A 23,375-nucleotide genomic window follows, 5' to 3' on the forward strand; every position below is an offset into this window, starting at 1 on the left:
CTTCCCGCATTTACTATAGGTACTGGAAGGCTTTTTTCCGTTGGTGCGATGATTGAAGAGTCTTCCCAATGTCGTTTTCTATCCCGTCTATCCTAGGGTTTCTTCAAGCTGGGTTAGACGCGGGTCTGTCCTTCAGTACGCTCAAGGGCCAGGTTTCCGCTCTCTCTATCCTCTTCCAAAGAGAGCTAGCTTCTCTACCACAGGTCAAGACCTTTCTACAAGGGGTTTCCCACGTGGCTCCCCCTCATCATTCGCCAATAGACCCGTGGGATCTCAACCTCGTTCTTAGCGCGCTCCAGAAGGCGCCGTTCGAGCCTCTCCAGGACATTCCTTTGTCCCTTCTCTCTTGGAAGGTCACCTTTTTGATCGCCATTTCCTCCATCAGAAGAGTTTCTGAATTGGCGGCCTTGTCATGTCGTTCCCCTTACCTCATTCTCCATCAGGACAAAGCCGTCCTCAGGCCCGTTCCTTCTTTTCTTCCAAAGGTGGTTTCCGCTTTCCATATCAATGAGGATATCGTCCTTCCTTCTTTTTGTCCGGCTCCATCTCATCCTCTTGAGAAGTCTCTCCACAAACTGGACGTAGTTAGAGCCTTGCGTGTCTATCTTGCCAGGACCTCTTCCTTCCGTCTGTCCGATTCCTTGCTAATCATCTCTGAAGGTCGCCAGAAGGGCCTTCCGGCTTCCAAATCCACGATCGCTCGCTGGATTCGTTCTACCATTCTGGAAGCGTATCGTCTTCAGGAAAAGCGGCCCCCTCCGGGAGTAAGAGCTCATTCCACCCGGGCTGTGGCGGCTTCGTGGGCTGCTCGTCACCAGGCCTCGGCCATGCAAATTTGCAAGGCTGCAACCTGGTCATCTTTGCACACCTTCACGAGGTTCTACAGGGTTCATACCCAGGCCTCGTCTGATGCTGTGGTTGGTAGGAAGGTTCTGCAGGCGGCGGCGGCTCACCGGCCGACCTGAGCCTTTCGGTTACTTTCGTTCCTTTTTGCTGTTCCCACCCTTGGGACTGCTTTGGGACGTCCCATGGTATTCTGTGTCCCCCAATAAGGCGATAAAGAAAGATGGATTTTTGGTTCTTACCGTAAAATCTCTTTCTTGGAGCCTTCATTGGGGGACACAGCACCCTCCCTGTTTCAGTTGTACCATGTTGGGTCTTACAGTCCCCTGTTGGGTTGGTACATATGGTTCGAGTTTTTTCTCGTTGCTTCTCCTACTGCTTTTTCACCAACTGAGGTGCTTGGTGCCTGTCGGTGGGTGTATACTGCCGGGGAGGAGCTAATTTTATTGTTTTTGCATAGTGTCAGCCTCCTAGCAGCAGCAGCATACACCCATGGTATTCTGTGTCCCCCAATGAAGGCTCCAAGAAAGAGATTTTACGGTAAGAACCAAAAATCCATCTTTTGCGTTTATTTGTGAAAAAATCAGAAATTTGGTGAAAATTTTGAAAATTTCGCAATTTTCAAATTTTGAATTTTTATTCTGTTAAACCAGAGAGTTATGTGACACAAAATAGTTACTAAATAACATTTCCCATTTCTTTACATCAGCACAATTTTGGAGACAAAATTTTTTTTGTTAGGAAGTTATAAGGGTTAAAAGTTGACCAGTGATTTCTCATTTTTACAGCAAAAGTTACAAAACCATTTTTTTTAGAGACCACCTCACATTTGAAGTCACTTTCAGGGGTCTATATGGCAGAAAATACCCAAAAGTGACACCATTCTAACAACTGCACCCTTCAAGCTACTCAAAACTGCATTCAAGAAGATTATTAACCCTTAAGGTGCTTCACAGGAACTAAAGCAGCGTGGAAGGAAAAAATGGACATTTTAATTTTTCCAACAAAAATTTTCTTTTAGCATCAATTTTTTCATTTTCACATGTGAAACAGGATAAAATGGATCCTAAAATTTGTTGGGCAATTTCTCCTGAGTTCACCGATACCTCATATGTGGTCATAAATCACTGTTTGGGTGCACGGCAGGGCTCAGAAGCGCTTTTTGAATGGAAAATATGCTGGAATATTTAGCAGTTGCCATGTCGTGTTTGTAGAGCCCCTGTGTGCCTAAACATTGGAGATCCCCCACAAGTGACCCCATTTTGGAAACTAGACCCCCCCAAGGAACTTATCTAGAAGCATAGTGATCACTTTGAACTCCCAGGTTCTTCACAAATTGATCCGTAAAAAAAAAGTACTTTTTTTCACAAAAATTTTCTTTTAGCCTCAGTATTTTCATTTTCACATGGGCAACAGGATAGAATGGATCCTAAAATTTGTTGGGCAATTTCACTTGAGTACACCGATACCTCATATGTGGTCATAAACCACTGTTTGGGCAGAAGGGAAGGAGTGCCATTTGACTTTTTGAATGGAAAATTAGCTCCAATCGTTATCGTACACCATGTCGCGTTTGGAGAGCCCCTGTGTACCTAAACAGAGAAAACCCCCCACAAGTGACACCATTTTGAAAACTAGACCCCTTAAGGAACTTATCTAGATGTGTAGTGAGTACATTGAACCCCCAAGTGCTTCACAAAAGTTTATAACGCAGAGCAGTGAAAATAAAAAATCATTTTTTTTCCTCAAAAATGATTTTTAATTTTCACATGGCTAACACCAGAAATTAGACCACAAAAGTTGTTGTCCAGTTTGTCCTGAGTATGCTGGTACCCCATATGTGGGGGGGGGGACCACTGGTTGGGTGCACGGCAGTGCTCAGAAAGGAAGGAGCACCATTTGACTTTTTGAAATGAAAATTAGTTCCAATCGTTAGCGGACACCATGTCGTGTTTGGAGATCCCCTGTGTGCCTAAACTGTGGAGCTCCCCCACAAATTACCCCATTTTGGAAACTAGACTCCCTAAGGAACTTATCTAGATGCATAGTGAGCACTTTGAACCCCCAGGTGCTCCACAGAAGTTTATAATGCAGAGCCATGAAAATAAAAAATATTTAAAATAAAGTTGTTTTCCAGTTTGTCCTGAGTACGCTGGTACCCCATATGTGGGGGGGACCACTGTTTGGGCACACGTCAGGGCTTGGAAGGGAAGTAGGAAGGTTTTGAAATGCCGACTTGATGGAATGGTCTGCGGGCGTCATGTTACATTTGCAGAGCCCCTGATGTACCTAAACTGTGGAAACCCCCCACAAGTGACCCCATTTTGGAAACTAGACCCCCCAAGTAACTTGTTTAGATGTGTGGTGAGCACCTTGAACCCCCAAGTGCTTCACAGAAGTTTATAAGGCAGAGACGTGAAAATAAAAAAAATTTTTTTCCACAAAAATAATTTTTTAGCCCCCAATTTTTTATTTCCCAAGGGCAACAGGAGAAATTAGACCCCCTAAGTTGTTTTGCAATTTTTCCTGAGTACGCTGATACCCCATATGTTGGGGTAAACCACTGTTTGGGCACATGTCAGGGCTTGGAAGGGAGGGAGCACTGTTTGACTTTTTGAACGCAAAATTGGCTGGAATCAATGGTGGCACCATGTTTCGTTTGGAGATCCCCCTGATGTGCCTAAACAGTGGAAACCCCTCAATTCTAACTCCACCCCTAACCCCAACACATCCCTAACTCTAATCCCAACCCTAACCATAACCCTAACACACCCCTAACCTTAATCCCAATCCTAACCACAAGCCTAACCCTAATCCCAACCCTAACCCCAACAAACCCCTAACCCTAATCTTAACCCTAATTCCAACCCTAACCCTAATTCCAACCCTAACTCTAATTCCAACCCTAACCCTAATTCCACCCTAACCCTAATTCCACCCTAACCCTAATTCCACCCTAACCCTAATTCCAACCCTAACCCTATCTCTAACCCTAACCCTAATTCCAACACTAACCCTAATTCTAACCCTAGCCCTAACCCTAAACCTAATGGAAAAATAAAAATATTTTCTTTATTTTATTATTTGTGCCTACCTATGGGGGTGAAAGGGGGGGTTATATACTTTTCATTTTATTTTGATCACTGTGAGAGTTTATCACAGTGATCAAAATGAATGAATGGAATCTGCAGCGGCAGATTCGAACGAGCGCACTGCGCATGCACCCACCATTTTCCAAGAAGGCGGCGCCCATGATCCGGGACCATGGGACACCGGGAGCGACAGCGGCACTTGGAAGGTACCGGGGGGTGGGAGGGGAGGTGATCGGAAGCCGGGGGGAGCGGAGGGAAGGCGGAGGGGGCAGATGATGACAGCGGCGGCAGATTGCCGCTGTCATTCAGTTGTGGGGGGTCTGATTGCCGTGGGGGGGTCGGATCGGTGTCTCCAGCCATGCCCGATGCTACTGCAGCATCGTGCCATGGCTGGATAGTAATATTTCATCAAATTTCATTGATGAAACATTACAATCGCTCTGATTGGCTGTTAAAAGTGAAACAGCCAATCAGAGCGATCATAGCCATGTGGATGTGAAGCCATGCCCCCTGTGGTGAAGTACAAAGCCCCCTGTATGTGCGGGTCAGGTGACCTTTCAGTGACCTTGGTCACCCGACCCACAGAAGGGCAATTAATTCATGACGCCACATAGGCGTCACTGGTCGTATTGGTACGACTTTTCATGACGCCTATGTGGCGTCATTGGTCGGGAAGGGGTTAAGCATTTGACTTATGAAGGTAATTGCTTCCACCAGAAATTTTTAGGGGCTTCATAGCAAAAGGGTATATACCTATGTACATGGCAATTTTTAGTAATTTGATCCTATAAATTAAACGTATGCCTATATTTTTCTTACTTCAATTTACCAATTTCGACTATTTAGTGCTAATGTGTCACACACAAATCGGATTACAAAAATATTTAAACACATGTTGTAATGTAATAAAATAGGTAAAAAGCCAAATGTTGATCAAGAAGAAGGTAAAAAACCATGATGCTAATTGCGCCATGTTATGGGAAAAATTCCTTTGGAACTCTGACTATGTCCATCAGAGTAGTGGATCAATGTCCCATCACATAATCTAGCACCTATATCATGTAATATTATATTTTTCAAGAAATGCATCCAGATCCTCCTTGAACATTTTCAGTGAAATCAACCATTACAACATATCTCATGGGGTTTTGCTTTCCTCTGGATCATTAAGTTAGGGTATAGGTTAAACTTGGTGGACTTATGTCTACCTTCAACCCTAAAAATTACAAAACATGTGGAAAATAGTTACCGTATATACTCGAGTATAAGCCGATCTGAGTATAAGCCGACCCCTCTAATTTTGCCACAAAAAACTGGGAAAACTTATTGACTCGAGTATAAGCTTAGGGTGGGAAATGCTCCACAGATTATTCCCCCATATGGTGTCCCCAGAAGAAGCTCCATAGATTATTCCACCATATACTGCCCCCATAAGAAGCTCCATAGATTATTCCCCCATATGCTGACCCCATAAGAAGCTCCATAGATTGTTCCCCCATATGCTGCCCCCATAAGAAGCTCCATAGATTGTTCCCCCATATGCTGCCCCCATAAGAAGCTCCATAGATTGTTCCCCCATATGCTGCCCCCATAAGAAGCTCCATAGATTGTTCCCCCATATGCTGCCCCCATAAGAAGCTCCATAGATTATTCCCCCATATACTGCCCCCATAAGAAGCTCCATAGATTATTCCCCCATATGCTGACCCCATAAGAAGCTCCTTAGATTATTCCCCCATATGCTGACCCCATAAGAAGCTCCTTAGATTATACCCCCATATGCTGACCCCATAAGAAGCTCCTTAGATTATACCCCCATATGCTGACCCCATAAGAAGCTCCTTAGATTATTCCCCCATATGCTGACCCCATAAAAAGCTCCTTAGATTATTCCCCCATATGCTGACCCCATAAGAAGCTCCTTAGATTATTCCCCCATATGCTGACCGCATAAGAAACTCCTTAGATTATTCCCTCATATGCTGACCCCATAAGAAGCTCCTTAGATTATTCCCCCATGTGCTGCCGCTGCTGCTGCATGTAAAAGTGAAAAAAATTACATACTCACCTCTCCGTCGCTGGGTGTCAGATACTCACCTGTCCTGCGTCCATGGCTGCTCACCGCTATCTGCCACGTCATCGGTCAGTGACGTTCAGACTGCAGGGGGTGCGGCGTGCACTAATCACGTCACCGCGCCCTCTGCTGTCTGAAGTCACTGACCGATAACAGACAGCAGCAAGCAGCCATGGACGCAGGACAGGTGAGTATCGCTATACTTACCCGTCCTGACGCTGTCTCTTGAGCCCCCAGCTTCTCCGCGCTCTCTCTTCCTGCTTTCAGCGGTCTGTGATACCGCTCATTAAAACTCATGAATATGCGCACATTCATGAGTTTTAATGAGCGGTACCACATGACCGCTGAAGGCAGGAAGAGAGAGCGCGGAGAAGCTGGGAGCTCAAGAGACAGCGTCAGGACAGGTAAGTATGACCTGACACCCCCGACCCCCCCTTCCCCTTCAGACCCCCCGGTGTATATGACTCAAATATGAGCCGAGAGGGGGACTTTCAGCCCCCAAAAATGGGCTGAAAATCTCGACTTATATTCGAGTATATACGGTACATGGTCACACAGTAAAGAATCTGCCATCTGTGATAATGATTATGTTACACCGCTCCGACATACTCACCTGGCCTCTGATCCCACGCCGTCTCTGCATACTCACCCGGCCTCCGCTGCCACGCCGCAGCCTCTCGCCACCCGACGTCCATGGAGGTCACCTCTGACGGGCTTGTGGCCGACGCCATCTCTGCTTGCAATGCGCATGCGCCATAGGCCGCGGCCGTGCCTCCCTTCTGCTCCTTGTGCTCCGGCTGTTCCCTGACCCAGAAGCACCTTCGGACCAATGGCAGACCAGACATGGTCATATCAGGCCACTTCCCCCTGAGGGAGGCGCCTGATCGATGTGTTACCTTGCACTCTGGGCCCTGCTTCCTCCTGTGCTCTCTGCAGCCTCTTGGTGCCGTCCTCGGTGTTTCCTGCAGCAGCCTCGCAGCCTGTCTTCCGTGTTCTCTGCAGTATTCTCTGTCCTGCTCCAGTGTTCCTGTTTCCTCCGTCTCCTGCCTCCGGTGTTCCTGTTCCATCCTGCTCCAGTCCTGCCATCCTACTCCAGTCCTGCCTCCGGTGTTCCTGTTCCATCCTGCTCCAGTCCTGCCGTCCTTCTCCAGTCCTGCCTCCGGTGTTCCTGCTCCATCCTGCTCCAGTCCTTCCGTCCTCCTTTATTCCTGTCTCCTGTGTTCCAACTCTGTCCTGTCATCTACACTTCAGTTCCTCCACGTTCCAGGCTATAGTCTAACTCCATTCCTGTCTCCTGTGTTCCAGCTCTGTTCTGTCATCTACACTTCAGTCCCACAGTCCTACTCCAGTCCATCCTGAGCCGCCCTTCTCGGTACCGGCTACCTGGTACTCGAACCCCTTGGCCTGCTCCTAACGGTCCCTGTATAGGGGTCGGTTCCACTTAGTAGCTCGCCCGGGGCCCCTCGGGGCCATGGCCCCGAGGGTCCACTCCTGGAGATTCCGGCTCAGACCAGCCACGCTAACAGTACGATCAGGCCAGGAACTCCGCCGGTACTACTGCTGCTACTCAGAAAGAGTTGCTCTTCCTGCGGGAGAATCAGGGACCCATTATGTCAGTCATGAAGTCTATGGACACCCGTTTGTCGGCTCTGCAGGTGGCCTATGCTGGAAAAGCCACTCAACTGGCCAGTCTCCAACAGGAGCTGGGTCAGCAACAAGATACTCAAGCCCACATTTTGTCTTACAAGGCCTCCTTTGACAGTCACTTGTCGGCCCTCCAGGCTGCCACCGCAGCCCCGACTCCTCCCACCGCATCTACAGCTCTCCCAACACCCCGCCTCGCCAAACCGCCTCGCTTCACCGGAGATCCCAAGCTCTGTAGGGGGTTCTTAAATCAGTGTAGCCTCCACTTTGAATGGTTACCGCAGCAATAACCCTCTGACCGGGCCAAGGTGGCCTTCATCATGTCCCATCTGGAGGGGGAGGCCCTGTCTTGGTTGAATCCCCTCTGGGAACATGACGACCCTGTAGTCTCAAGTCTCCCGGTTTTCATGGATACTTTTCGCAGAGTCTTTGATGAGCCGGGCCGGTTAGCCTCTCTCACTGAGTCACTCTTTAACTTACATCAGGGTTCTCTCATGGTTGGACAGTACGCTATTCGCTTTTGCACTCTCCTCCTAGCTCGGCAGGAATAGCGCGGCTTTGGTAGGGGCATTCTGGCGCGGTCTTTCAGGCAGAATAAAAGATGAACTCGCAGGTTGAGATACCCCATCCACCTTAGAGGATCTTATCTCGCTGGCTACCCGCATTGATCTACGCTTCCAGGAGCACGCTCGGGAGTCAGTGAGAGACAGGAGGTCCACCAGGCCAGTTCCCCTTTTCACCCGTTCTGCCAGTCCCCGTTCGGCCGGGTCCTCTTCAACCTCCTCGGTCGAATCCATGCAGATAGATCGCCTAGAGATGGCCGAGTTGCGTCAGAGAGAGAGGCGGGCACAAGGTCTGTGCCTCTATTGCGGTGATTCGTCACACTATGTCCGCACCTGTCCTAAGAGACAGGGAAACTTCTCCACCTAGGTCAAGTAAGAGAGGCCTCCCTACGTGATGATGATCCCTCTCAACCTCTTACGATTTCTGTACTTTTGGTTTCAGGGGATAGACGTGGTTTCGAGGTGGCCTAAGTGGATTCGGGCTTGGCAGGTAACTTCATTTGACCTGAAGAGGTGGACAAATACCAAATTCCCGTGGTTACTCTATCTAACCCTATCCAGATTGCCGCAGTGGATGGCAAACTGCTACAGGTGACCGTCACATTGGTCACTGAAAAAGTGGAGTTGCAAGTTGGAGCCTTACACCGAGAGAAGATAGCCTTTTACGTTTTGCCTAAGCTCTCTAACGCCATTCTACTCGGTCTTCCATGGTTAAGGACTCATCAGCCTGTTCTGGACTGGTGTTCTGGGGAGATACTCCGCTGGGGGCACCCGTGCCAAGCTCGCTGTCTGACTCCTGTCCGCCAGGCGGCCGCTCCTCAGTCACCTCCAGACCTTCCGGGTCTTCCTACAGCCTACAGCTCCTACGCCGATGTTTTTGATAAGAAGGAAGCGGAGGTCCTTCCTCCACACTGGCCATTTGACTGCCCAATTGAACTTGTTCCCGGTTCAACCCCTCCAAGGGGCAGAATCAACTCCCTGTCTCCTGCAGAGACCACCGCCATGTCCGAGTACATCCGAGAGAACCTCGCCAAAGGCTTTATACGGATATCCTCTTCGCCTGCAGGAGCTGGGTTCTTCTTCTTCAAAAGAAGGACGGAACTCTACGGCCGTGCATTGACTATAGGGGCTTGAATGAGATTACCATCAAGAACAGATACCCACTTCCACTCATTCCGGAGCTGTTTGATCGTCTCAGAGGGGCTCAGGTCTTCTCCAAGCTGGACCTCAGAGGAGCCTATTATCTGGTCCGTATCCATGCAGGTGACGAGTGGAAGACCGCTTTCAACACTCGAGACGGTCATTACGAGTACCTTGTCATGCCCTTTGGTCTCTGCAATGCTCCTGCGGTGTTTCAAGAGTTCGTCAATGAGATCTTCCAGAATCTTTTGTACTCCTGTGTGGTCGTGTACTTAGACAACATCCTCGTCTTCTCGTTGGACCGCTCGTCCCACAGAAAGAGTGTCCGCCTGGTGCTACAACATCTTCGGGAGACCCACCTGTATGCGAAGATAGAGAAATGTCTCTTCGAACAGACCTCTCTGCCGTTTCTGGGATACATTATCTCCAATGCTGGACTAAGGATGGATCCCGAGAAATTGACTGCCATTCTCAAATGGCCTCGCCCCGTCGGAGTAAAGGCGATACGCTTTCTCGGATTCGCCAATTATTACCGGCAATTCGTCTCCCACTTCTCCGCGATCAAAAGACCTATTCCTGCTCTCACCCGTAAAGGGGCTACCCCCAAAGATTGGACTCCTGAGGTGGAAGAGGCCTTTCTGACCCTAGAACAGGCTTTCTCCACGGCTCCGGTCTTGCATCGCCCTGAAAGCAAGCGACCTTTTGTACTCGAGGTGGACGCTTCCTCGACAGGTGACGGGTGCAGTATTGTCCCAGAGATCTGCCCCTTGTGGCTTCTTCTCAAAGGCCTTTTCTCCATCCGAGTGTAACTACTCAATCAGCGACCGGGAACTCCTGGCCATGAAGTTGTCCCTGGAGAAATAGCGTCACCTCCTGGAAGGAGCTGTCCATCCCTTTGTCATCTTCTCGAACCACAAGAATCTGGCCTATCTCCAGTCTGCCCAGAGACTCAACCCTCGTCAGGCCAGATGGTCTTTATTTTTCACCAGATTTGACTTCGAGCTCTGTTTCCATCCTGGCAACAAGAATACCAAAGCCGATGCCCTGTCCAGGGTCTTCCAGCTACACGAAACCACGGAGGAACCTTCGCATATCATTGATCCCACTAGGATCATCACAGTGGCTCCAGTGAACTGGCTTGCTCCTCCTCCAGGCAAGACGCTTGTGCCTGAGAACCTCAAGCGAAAAGTCCTCCTATGGGGGCACTCCTCCAAACTGGCCGACCATGCCGGAACTAAGAAGACCCTTGACCTTATCATGCGTCACTACTGGTGGCCCACGCTTCGCCAAGATGTACTCAACTTTGTGGCTTCTTGTCCATCCTGTGCTAAAAACAAAGTGCCACGAATACCTCCGTCCAGCTTGTTGCTTCCGTTGCCCGTCCCTGCAGTCCCTTGGGAAAACATCGCCATGGATTTCATCACCGACCTACCCTGCTCTTCGGGCTGCACAGTCATTTTGGTGGTGGTGGATCGTTTTTCCAAGATGGCTCACTTCGTCCCTCTGCCAGGTCTTCCCTCAGTGCCGGATCTGGCCAAAGTTTTCATTCACCAGATCTTCAGACTTCATGGACTACCTCAGCGCATCGTATCTGACAGAGGGGTTCAGTTTACCTCCAAGTTCTGGCGATCACTTTGTAAGCTCATGAACGTTTCCCTCGACTTCTCCTCGGCCTACCATCCACAGTCCAACGGACAGGTAGAGCGTACCAACCAGACGTTGACTGGATACCTACATCATTTCTCCAACGCCCACCAGAATGATTGAGTCGACTTACTCCCTTGGGCAGAGTTCGCTTATAACAACCATGCTGGCGAGTCCTCGGCCAAGTCTCCGTTCTTTATTGTCTTTGGCAGACATCCTGGTGTTCCCCTTCCGATAACCCCTGCCTCCGAGGTACCCACGGCAAACGCCTTGTCCTCTGAATTTTCCAAGATTTGGGCCGAGACCAATACGTCACTCAAGAGATCCGCTGATCAGATGAAGAATCATGCCGACAAAAGGAGATTGGATCCTCCACCGCATCGTGTCGGGGACAAAGTCTGGCTCTCCTCCAAATTCATCCGATTGAAACTGCTCTCTTACAAGCTGGGACCACGCTACATCGGTCTGTTTGAAATTCTTGGATGTATCAACGAGGTCGCCTAAAAATTGAGGTTGCCTGCTTCGCTTCGGGTCCCGAACATCTTCCACATCTCTCTCCTGAAACCTGTGGTGCTGAATCGCTTCCATTCCTTGCCTGATCCTGGTCCTCAGCCGGTGGGTGCTGATGATGTCGTTGAAGTGCAGGACATTCTCGCTATGAAGAGGGTTAGAGGTAGGACATTCTTTCTTGTTGATTGGAAGGGCTTTGGTCCTGAGGAGAGATCCTGGGAACCTCGGGAGAATATCAATGCTCCCAGTATCCTCAAGAGATTTCTTGCTAATCTCCAGGGAGAGCGGCTTAGGGGAGGGGGTACTGTTACATCGCTCTGACATACTCACCCGGCCTCCGATCCCACGCCGTCTCTGCATACTCACCCGGCTTCCGCTCCCACGCCGCAGCCTCTCGCCACCCGACGGCCACGGCGGTCACCTCTGACAGGCTCGCGGCCGACGCCATCTCTGCATGCAATGCGCATGCGCCATAGGCCGCGGCCGTGCCTCCCTTCTGCTTCTTGTGCTCTGGCTGTGCCCTGACCCGGAAGCACCTTTGGACCAATGGCAGACTAGACAGGGCCATATCAGGCCGCTTCCCCCTGAGGGAGGCGCCTGATCGTTGTGTTACCTTGCACTCTGGGCCCTGCTTCCTCCTGTGCTCTCTGCAGCCTCTTGGTGCCATCCTCGGTGTTTCCTGCAGCTGCCTCGCAGCCTGTCTTCCGTGTTCTCTGCAGTATTCTCTGTCCTGCTCCAGTGTTCCTTTTCATCCGTCTACTGCCTCCGGTGTTCCTGTTCCATCCTGCTCCAGTCCTGCCATCCTTGTTATGAATGAGTCACCGGAGGAGGAAAAAACAAAAATGCAAGCTAAGTCCAGAAAACCGGAGAGGTTGGTAGCTAGTGGATTGCAGACCCCTGATCCTATTCACAACAACTAACAGTAGCCGTGGAGCTTTCCTACGGTGGTCCTAGACGCCTCTTCACAGCCGGAGAACTACTGTAAATAAGCCTAAAGAAAGAAAGGGGAAATCTAAACTGCCCCAGAGCAGACCCCAAAGCAATAGACAGCCCCCAGCATGTACTGTCGGTGAAAAGCAGATGAAAACACAAACACAGACAGAATAACAGGCAGAGCAAATGATGGGGCCCAACTAACTAGTTAGGAATGGACAGAAAAGATGCTGGCTGCAATCTGCAAAAACCCTACCAAAAATGTCCCAACACGTCTGATAGGAAAAACGGCCCTGAAGTCACTAGACTTCAAAATCCCTATATCAGCACTCCGATATATTCTGAAGACAGAGCAAAAGAGATTTAACCGATCAAGGACAAAAATGGAAATTCAGCAGAGCCCCAGCCGGGGCTGGCAGAACACAAAACTAAGCAAATCAGACAAAATCTCATGGAACAATAACAGAGCAAAACTTAGCTTTAGAAGACAGGAACTAAACTGGAGGCCAGAGCTCAGAGCAGAGAAATCACCAGCAACCCTACAGGGCGTCGGCTGCCTTATATCCACTCAGAGATTCCGGATGTCCAATCACAATCCACCTGTTCAGGTGACAAGTTTCTCCCATCCAAATCAGTTTCACCACCTCCTTTCACCAGCAGAGGGAGTTCATCGGACATCAAAGGTGAACGAGAAAATGAGCTCACAACAATCCTACTCCAGTCCTGCCTCCGGTGTTCCTGTTGTTCCATCCTGCTCCAGTCCTGCCGTCCTACTCCAGTCCTGCCTCTGGTGTTCCTGTTCCATCCTGCTCCAGTCCTGCCGTCCTACTCCAGTCCTGCTTCCGGTGTTCCTGTTCCATCCTGCTCCAGTCCTGCCATCCTACTCCAGTCCTGCCTCCAGTGTTCCTGTTCCATCCTGCACCAGTCCTGCCGTCCTACTCCAGTCCTGCCTCCGGTGTTCCAGTTCCATCCTGCTCCAGTCCTTCCGTCCTCCTTTATTCCTGTCTCCTGTGTTCCAACTCTGTCCTGTCATCTACACTTCAGTTCCTCCACGTTCCAGTCTATAGTCTTACTCCATTCCTGTCTCCTGTGTTCCAGCTCTGTTCTGTCATCTACACTTCAGTCCCACAGTCCTACTCCAGTCCATCCTGAGCCGCCCCTCTCGGTACCGGCTACCGTGGTACTCGAACCCCTTGGCCAGCTCTTAACGGTCCCTGTATAGGGGTCGGTTCCACCTGGCAGCTCACCCGGGGCCCCTCGGTGCCACGGCCCAGAGGGTCCACTCCTGGAGATTCCGGCTCCGACCAGCCACGCTAACAGATTAAACCTTCTTTCTTATAGACATTGAGGATGCCCCCTTGTCCTCACCACAGGCCTAGGCGTAAAAAGATGATTACAAAGATCTTTGTGCTCTTCATTCATATATCTGTGCATTTAATTGGATCACCCCTAAGCCTTTGATTTTCCAAACTGAACAACCCCAAATTTGACAACATGTCTTGGTAGTGCAGTTTAAACATTCCTTTAATAACCTTGTCCTCATTTCTGCACCATCTCTTATACACTTAAGCTCAAAATTGTACATAACATTCTAAGTGTGATATGATTAGTGACTTGTATAGAGCCAAAACTATTCTCACCATGAACTTCTATGCCTCTTTTACTGCATCCCATTATTTTATATGCCTTAGCAGCAGCTACCTGGCACTGGTTAGTAAGATTGAGTCTGTTGTCCATCTATACACTCAAGTCTTTTTCAGTCACAGTATTACCCAATGACTCACCATTACAGATGAGCAAGCCCTAAAATGCTTGTTACTCGAACCGAGCAGTTCCTAATGCTCAGATATTCGTTTTGAGTATAATGGGAGTTAATGGGAAATCAAGCATTTTCCAACAGACCCTACAAGGAGGTCTGGGGGGCAGTGAAAATGTTGAAATGGATGGAAAAAATTCTGAATGAAAGGAGCGCAGCATGGGGAAGACTACTGGAAGCTTCTCTGACTTCATTTTCACTGCTGAGAATAATTGGTTCACACTTTTACTCCACTTTAAGGACTAGCAATAAAACATTCAAATTGGAGCTTACGGGAAAAAAATGTTAAGAAACATTTGTTGCTGTATAATGACTTGTATATAAGGCAGGATTTAAAAAAGATTTGAAAAAATAATAATCAGGGTAAACCAAAATTGAATTTTTTATAAAAAAAATGGAAATTTCAGTTTAATTTATGAAGGAAGCAAAAATTGCAAACAATCCTGTATTAGATATGAATGTGGGCCTCATACACATTATGTTCAAATTATCATGTAGTGGTACTTTTAGACTCATAAAGGCTATGCGAAGCCTGCAAAAAATTACAAGCATTACAATCTGAGAAGCCATACACCCTTGAAGGCACCAACTTTAGTGCCTTATTCAAATATTGTGAACAAAGTGTAGTTGTGGTACTCCTACACTCACAAGAGCTCTGCACCCATTGCAAAGCCTGCTGAAAATTATAAGCAGGGTCATCCATACATCCTGCAAGGCACCAACTGTAGTACCTCATTCAAATATTGTGATCAAAGTGTAGTTGAGGTACTCTTATACTCTTAAAAGCACTGCACATAGTGCAAATCCTGCCATAAATTACAAGCAGGGCCATCCATACACCCTTGAAGGCACCAACCAGAAGGCCTCATAAAAAAAATATAGTTGTGGTACTACTACACTCATGAAGGTTGTGTACACATTGCAAAGTCAGAAAAAAATTCTAAGGAGGGTTATCCATACACCCTTGAATACACCAATTGGGAGGCCTCTTATAAAAACAAGAAAATATAGTTGTGGTACTTCTATACTCATAAAGGCTGTGTACACAATGCAAAGGCAGAAAAAATTCTAAGGTGGGTCATCAACTGGAGGGCGTAATTCAAACATTAAAGTTTCAAAACACTTTATGCGTTGCTGTCATCTGGTAGTGTGAAAAAGTCAGGGACAATCTAGTTAATTCTTATCAGAGTGAGCCTGTCAGCAGGCGAAAGCACCTGTCTGTTATGAACCCCCCCGGCGACACTAAAAACCTACCCAGAAAAGAAACTAGCAGCAGGGCAGCACAATAGCTCCAAGGCATTAAGTGACAGCTCATGCCAGGTGTCCAGCTTTGAGGCTCAATAGACGAAGAGAAAATCCCGCTAAGCCCCTAAAAAAAAAAGCTTTCCACCGAGAGATGCATACATGGAGGAACACCTTTTTTGCAAGTAAAAAGACCCTATCAACGGAAAAAGATGAACATCTTACTAGATGTATTGGAACTTTTGACAAAAGAGCTTTTGAAGTAAAGAAAATAATGAATAAATATGTGCACTTTTTTCAAGAGGATAAAGATTAGAGAGAAATGATTTCTCCATACTCTACTGTTACTTATAGAAGAGGACCCAACCTTGGAAATCTGCTGGCTCTAAGTCATTTTGATAAAAAGAGAGCAAATCAAATAATACCTGTCTTAAAAACAAGATCATAGGTTCATATCATATACTGTAAATATGGACACTGCAAAGCGTGCAATTTCATACCAATTGATAAACAATTCCAGGCCTCAAAATGTAAAAAAATGTACAATTTATAAATTTTTTAATGATGTACAACTCCTGGCATTGTTTATGCAGCAAAATGTCTGTGTTTGCTTTTATATGTGGGCAAAATGAGCAAACAGTTTAGGCTAGTTTCACACTAGCGTTTCACTGACCTGCGTCGGTCTGCGCACCGCTAATCTCCGCCACCTGCCACACCTCCTCCGCCTATGGACGCATGATTCTGCATGTGACCTGCGTAACCTATATGTAGCATTGGGTACGCAGGCCGTGTGCAGGTATGCGTTTGCCAGTGCATGCGTCCTTTTGACGGTGCACCAACCTGCGCCAAACGCACCGTGTTGCATTTTGGTGTGCTCGGTGCACCGTCAAAAGGACGCATGCACTGGCAAACGCATACCTGCGTACCCAATGCTAAAGATAGGGTACGCAGGTCACATGCAGCTTCATGCACCCATAGGCGGAGCTGACAGGAGGAGGTGCGGCAGGGGGCAGAGCTTAGCAGTGGCCATGCACAGACCGATGCAGGTTAGTGAAACGCTAGTGTGAAACTATCCTTAGGAGACTTGTGTTACAGCATATTGGTTCGATAAGAGACTACCATGATACTCCCATCTCGCGCCATATGAGATTCCATTATAGAACAGACTTCCTGGACATAGTATTTTTGGGAATTCAAAGGTGTACCTTAAACAAAGGAAAGGTTATCTTGACAAACTCCTCCTTAAAGAAGCCAGATGAATTTATCATCTAGGCACTTTCCGTCTAGACGGTCCGAACAAGGGTTTCTCTTATGTCGCCTTTCTTTAAGTCCTCCAACTATAGTCCTTTTCCCATTCTCCTCTAAACTGGTCCTCTTGAATGCAATTATATGCATCTAGATCTTCAATGTTTATAGGGTTCTATTTTTTAAATGCTTTTATAGTACTAAATAGTTTCTAATTGAGAGCATATACAGGTGCTTCTCACAAAATTAGAATATCATCAAAAAGTTAATTTATTTCAGTTGATCAATACAAAAAGTGAAACTCGCCTAATATATAGAGTCATTGCAAACAGAGTGATCTATTTCAAGTGTTTATTTCTGTTAATGGTTTTTTTTTTTTTTTTTTAAACCGTCTTTATTGAGTGTAATACAAAGTATACATTTAATGTCCAATAACACAACGGAAGAACATTTCTGCAATATTATTAACATTAGATGGCATTTTTTCAACTATAACCCCCCGCCCCTCCCCCGGGCAAGCTCCATAACTTTGTAACACAATTTCAATCCAGTCTAACAGGGATATTACCAGCAAGCTGCTCTCTCATATACCAGTTGGTGAGCTGGAAACAACTATGTATCGCCTGGCGTGTGGAATCATAGAATCATAGAATCGCAGAGTTGGAAGGGACCTCCTGGGCCATCTGGTCCAACCCCCTGCTCAAAGCAGGATTCGCTAAATCATCCCAGTCAGATGTCTGTCCAGCCTCTGTTTGAAGACTTCCATTGAAGGAGAACTCACCACTTCTCGTGGCAGCTTGTTCCACTCATTGATCACTCTAACTGTCAAAAAGTTTTTTCTAATATCTAATCTGTGTCTCCTCCCATTCAGTTTCATCCCATTGCTTCTAGTCTTTCCTTGTGCAAATGAGAATAAAGTTGATCCTTCTACAATGTGACAGCCCTTTAGATATTTGTAGACAGCTATTAAGTCTCCTCTCAGTCTTCTCTTTTGCAAACTAAACATTCCCAAATCCTGCAACCTTTCCTCATAAGACAGGGTTTGCAGACCGGTCACCATTCTGGTCGCTCTTTTCTGAACTTGCTCCAGTTTGTTGATGTCTTTTTTAAAATATGGTGCCCAAAACTGGACACAATATTCCAGATGAGGTCTGACCAAAGAGGAGTAGAGGGAAATAATGACTTCACGTGATCTAGACTGTATGCTTCTGTTAATACATCCTAGAATTGCATTTGCCTTTTTTGCTGCTGCATCACACTGTTGACTCATATTCAGTCTGTGATCTATTAGTATACCCAAGTCTTTTTCACATGTGCTGTCACTTAGCCCTATTCCTCCCATTCTATATATGCTTTTTTCATTTTTATTGCCCAGATGTAGTACTTTGCATTTCTCCCTGTTAAAAACCATTCTGTTAGTTGCTGCCCACTTCTCCAGTTTATTTAAATCTTTTTGAATCCTCTCTCTCTCTTCTCTAGTATTAGCTATCCCTCCTAGCTTTGTGTCATCAGCAAATTTAATCAGTTTACCCTCAATTCCTTCAACTAAATCGTTGATAAAGATGTTGAACAATACAGGGCCCAGGACAGAGCCCTGTGGTACCCCACTTGAGACATTCTTCCAACTGGATGTGCAGCCATTTACGACCACTCTTTGGGTCCAATCACTAAGCCAGTTATGAATCCACCTAACAGTTGCCTTGTCCATTCCATCCTTAGCCATTTTTTCAATAAGGATTGTATGAGAGACTTTGTCAAATGCTTTGCTGAAGTCAAGATATACTATATCTACAGCATTTCCTTGATCCACCCAATCAGTGATACCGTCATAGAAGGAAATTAAGTTAGTCTGACATGACTTATTAGTTACAAACCCATGCTGACTCTGTTTAATCACTTCATTCTTATCCAGGTATTGACATACATGTTGTTTAATAATTTGTTCAAAGATCTTTCCTGGTATAGAAGTCAGACTCACCGGCCTATAGTTGCCTGGGTCCACCTTCTTCCCCTTTTTGAAGATAGGAACAACATTTGCTCTTCTCCAGTCTTCTGGCACTTCTCCTGTTCTCCAAGAATTTTCAAAAATTATGGAGAGGGGTTCAAAAATTTCTTCTGCTATCTCCTTCAGTACTCTGGGGTGTAATTCATCTGGACCTGGAGACTTGAATTCATTTAGGTTAGCTAAGTGTTTCCTCACTATCTTTCTGTTTATAGATATCCTGGATTCTTCTATTCCCTTAATAGGACAGTGAATAACAGTTGATGTTACATTTCCTTTCTGAGAGAAAACAGATGCAAAATAGGAATTTTTGCAGATGTCTGAGTATTGATAAAAGAGGACCATGTGAAAAAAAACGTTCAGTTTCTTTTTCTTTATTAAGTAAGGCCTCTATCCAATCCATTTTGAAGAGATATGTTACTTTTGTAGTAATTAAGCTTAAAGAAGGTGTTACATCCTGTGCCCACAAATGGAGAATGCTTTTACGTGTGGCTGCCACCCATATGAACAAGATGCGGCGTTGCTGGACAGAAAGCCTTACCAACTGGTCCTGTGCGAGAATATTAAATATGGCCCACTCCGGGGAGAGAGAGATAGATATGCCAAAAGTGTTGATGAGATGTTGCAGAAGTGTATCCCACACCTCCCTTATTTTTGGGCAGTCCCAAAGGCAATGGAAAATATCAGCTGGAGAGTGTAAGCATTTAGGGCAGGAATAGTCCCCTGAGGGGGACATTTTAGACTTGACCTCCGGGGAGATGTATGCTCTATGAAATATCATAAGAGACATGGTTATGTAACTGTCATATGGTAATATAGAGTTAATACGCAGAGTGGCTTTCAAAAGGTCATTTACCCGACAGTTCGTTAATTGAGCAACCCATTTTCCAGGGCCTGGTGAAGAGTCTGACCAATGTATAGAAGGCTTTACTGATTCATATATAAGACTCATAGAATAAGTTCCCATGTGGGCTTTAATGGATATTAAATTTAGAGGGTGTGTTCTAGCATCATCCGGTATGTCTCGCAATATTGATCTTACGTAATGTCTAATTTGAGAGATAGTAAAATTGTCTTCTGTATGGATTGGGTATTTGAAAACCATGTCCTCTAAGGTAGGAAGGCATTGATTATTTGTTAACGTATCTCGGACCAGTCTACACCCATTGTTTCCAAGCACCTTGTAAATGGGAGGTGACTTGCCTTGTAGAAAAGAGGGGTTACCTTGAAAGGGAAGAAACATCGAGATGTAGGGGTCAAGACCGCTAACTCGTCTAGCTTGACGCCATCCCAAGATTACCGACCATAATAGAGAATTATCTCTAACCTCCACTGGAATTACAGCATTTCGTAGGTGAAGCAATGCTGGGAGGCTGAAGGGTCTATACATGGCCTCATCTATTGGGGTATTAGTGAAGCGATTAAAGGTGTAAATCCAATCAAGGGAATGGCGAAAAGCAGCCGCTATACTGTAGAGGCATACATTTGGGAGATTAAGTCCACCCAAAGATTTGGTTTGCTGTAGCTTAAAAACACTAATTCTAGAGCCCCCTTCTGAGCCCCAAATAAATTGGCGGAAGGCTCATGTAAGTAGCCTATCATCAGCTTTAGAAAGCAGAACCGGGAGCATCTGTAAAGGAAAGAGTATTTTAGGGAAAGAGATCATTTTAATTAGATGCGCTTTACCTGTAAAGGATAATTTAAGGGATTTCCAGGATTGAATTTCTTGTATAACTACAGAAATAAGAGGCTGAACATTTAATTTATAGATATCATGAGGATTTGATGGTAGGTCAACGCCAAGATAAGGTAAAGAATTTCTCCTCCACTGAAAGGGAAAAGGGAACGGCCACCGTTTCTGAGCAATTTTAAAAATCGCTAAAGCATGAGATTTATTAAAGTTTATACGAAATCCCAAAACTGCTCCAAATTCATTAAAGGCGTCCATTATAGAGGAAATGGATTCCTTAGGATTGGATATCATGAGTAAGATATCATCAGCAAATGCCAACGTTTTAAGTGTATGGTGACTGACCCCTATGCCCCCAAAGGAAGGGATCATCTCCAGATATCTTAGTAAGGGATCAAGGGCAATATTAAACAACAAAGGTGACAGAAGACAGCCCTGCCTCATCCCCCTGAAGATGGAAAAAGGGGTTGACTGGATACCATTAGCCAAATCGAAGATTGGGAGTTAGTGTAAATTGTGCGTATAAAATTAAAAAAGGTAAAGCCAAACAGTCTATACTTCAGAGTTCTGATAAGATGAGACCAGGACACACGGTCAAAAGCCTTATCAGCATCGAGGCTGACCAGTATATTCTGCTTGGCCTTAGCCTGATAACTATGTGTGATGGCCGCTAACGCCGTCCTGATATTGTAAGTGATAGACCAACCATGGACAAAGCCAGTTTGAGATGAGGTAAGAATATCAGGAAGCATAGACTGTAATCTATTAGCCATGATTTTGGTGCGCAATTTAAAAATCAACATTTAAAAGGGAAATCAGGCGGTACGAGGCAGGGAGAAGCGGATCTTTGCCCGGCTTTAGTAGTAATGACAGACAGGCTTCATTAAATCGATCCGGCAGAGAACCCAAGTCCAAAATATGGTTAAAAAGAGAGGTGAGGTGTGGAGTAATTAAGGGTTGTAACAGTTCATAAAACTCTACCGAGAACCCATCCGGGCCAGGGGCTTTATGCAGTTTTGAAGATTTAATGACTGATCTTAAATCCTCAGAAGAAATTGGTTGGTTTAGGATCTTCCACTGAGAGTCAGAAAGCCTTGGTGGACAAGCCTTGCATAGGAATGCATATCCATCCTCCCGAGAGTCCAGAGATGGGCCATAAAGATCTGCATAAAGGTCTCTAAAAACCACACAAATTTGGGTTGGGTCGTGAGTGATAGAGCCATTGGGTAAGACAATATTGGGAACCCTAGTAGCTGCTTTGAATGGCTTCGTTAAAGATACCAGGAGACGGCCTGGTTTGTTATCCCAACAAAAATAACGGTTACGTTGATAAATTAATTGGTTGTGTGCCTGCTCATGTAATAGGGTATTTAAATTTTGTTTAGCTGTCAGGTAAGCCTCTCTGGAGGAGGGAGTATTATGTAGGTGAGGCCGCAAGGAGGACAACAACTTCCTTTTTTTCTGGGACACATAAGAGATAACATGTCCCCTAAGTACTGTTTTAGCAGTGGCCCAAAATAGATTGATATCATCCAAGTGTTCCAAGTTGTCCTCCACGAAAGCCTCCCACCAGCCTGTCATATAGCGCTTGAAATCATCTGAAGTATAGAGATAAGAGGTTTAAGCGCCAGCGCAAAGACACAGATCTATTAGTGGGGAGTTCCAGAGTATGTAAGACCGGGGAGTGGTCTGAGATAATTGAAGGGAGAATGTCAACTGTTTTTAGAAGGGAAACAAGAGAGGCAGAAGTTAGCCAATAATCAATTCGAGTGTGAACATCATGTACCCTAGAATAGAAGGTATATTCTCTTTCTGTAGGGTGGCAGCACCTTCAGGCATCAACCAAGTCAGGCCTGTTTAACAAGGTAGAAATCGCTCTGGATGGAGGGTGAGATGCGGGCAGGGGGGGAAGATCTGTCCAAAAAAGCATCATGAAGGGTGTTTAAATCTCCACCCAATAATATATTGGTAGGATGCCAGCCGTGAACCATCTCTTCAAGTTTAGCAAAGAAGGAGGGGCTAGTAGTATTGGGTGTGTAAAAATTTATAAGGCAATATTCCCGATTTCTGTTAATGTTGATGATTATGGCTTACAGCCAATGAAAACCCAAAAGTCATTATCTCAGTAAATTAGAATACTTTATAAAACCAGCTTGAAAAATGGTTTTAAAATCTGAAATGTTGCCCTACTGAAATGTATGTTCAGTAAATGCACTCAATACTTGTTGGGGCTCCTTTTGCATCAATTACTGCATCAATGTGGTGTGGCATTTAGGCGATCAGTCTGTGGCACAGCTAAGGTGTTATGGAAGCCAAGGTTATAATAATAAATAATAATAATTTTTATTTCTATAGCGCCGACATATTCCGCAGCACTTTACATTTCAGAGGGGACTTGTACAGACGGTAGACATTACAGCATAACAATAATCACCTAGATCATAACAGATACCAAGAGGAATGACGGCCCTGCTCGCAAGCTTACAATCTATGAGGAAGGTTGCTTTGATAGCAGCCTTCAGCTCATCTGCATTGTTGGGTCTGGTGTCTCTCATCTTCCTCTTGACAATGCCCCACAGATTCTCTATGGGGTTAAGGTCAGACGAGTTTGCTGGCCAATCAAGCAGTGTGGACAGGTGCCAAGTCCTGCTGGAGAATGAAATTTCCATCTCCAAAAAGCTTGTCAGCAGAGGGAAGCATGAAGTGATCTAAAATTTCCTGGTAGATGGCTGTGCTGACTTTGGTCTTGATAAAACACAGTGGACCTACACTAGCAGGTGATTAGGGGATGGAGCAGGAGAACGATTGGCAGCATTGACATTAGGGGATGTACTGTCTGCTTTCTCTGTCTCCCCAAGTGATGTAAGGAAACAGTTTAGTAAACTAGTCATTGGCAAAGCAGCTGGGCCTGATGGCCTCAGTCCTCATGTCCTCAGA

The 23,375-nt window shown here is 46.1% G+C and overlaps 1 long non-coding RNA gene across 2 annotated transcripts in view; it reads left to right on the plus strand.

Annotated features, from left to right (window-relative positions):
* Positions 1-23,375, plus strand: part of LOC141086035 (uncharacterized) — a 122,068-nt gene that overhangs the window by 5,889 nt on the left and 92,804 nt on the right. The gene's annotated exons all lie outside the window — the stretch shown is intronic.

This window comes from Dendrobates tinctorius, unplaced genomic scaffold (assembly GCF_039654945.1).
Source record: "Dendrobates tinctorius isolate UK_male_01 unplaced genomic scaffold, ASM3965494v1 ptg000030l, whole genome shotgun sequence".
Classification (NCBI taxonomy): domain Eukaryota; kingdom Metazoa; phylum Chordata; class Amphibia; order Anura; family Dendrobatidae; genus Dendrobates; species Dendrobates tinctorius.